Source organism: Oratosquilla oratoria, chromosome 6, assembly GCF_046742065.1.
Source record: "Oratosquilla oratoria isolate Oo_2021 chromosome 6, ASM4674206v1, whole genome shotgun sequence".
Classification (NCBI taxonomy): domain Eukaryota; kingdom Metazoa; phylum Arthropoda; class Malacostraca; order Stomatopoda; family Squillidae; genus Oratosquilla; species Oratosquilla oratoria.
In genome coordinates, this window is record NC_134782.1 from 17645849 (window position 1) to 17646171 (window position 323).

Below are 323 nucleotides of genomic sequence, written 5' to 3' on the forward strand. Positions count from 1 at the left end.
GAAATATATGATTTTCTTTCCTTTCCTTCATTATTTCTTTATCTGTCTTTAACACAAGTGATGTGAAAGCATTTTGATCGCTACGTTAAGATATCGACACAAGATTTCTGAAACAATTCATGATTGTATAAACATGTAAATTTTAAAACAAAAAGAATTTTTTATATAATTTTTCATTGCTCTATATTTTTTTATATTTCAATTGACATATTTGCCTCGGCTTCCTGCATTATGACGAGACACAGGCAATTTTATAACTCAATTGAGAGATGATACGCTCAAATCTGAAAGAGATCTTGATAGATCGACACGCCACATAGGCT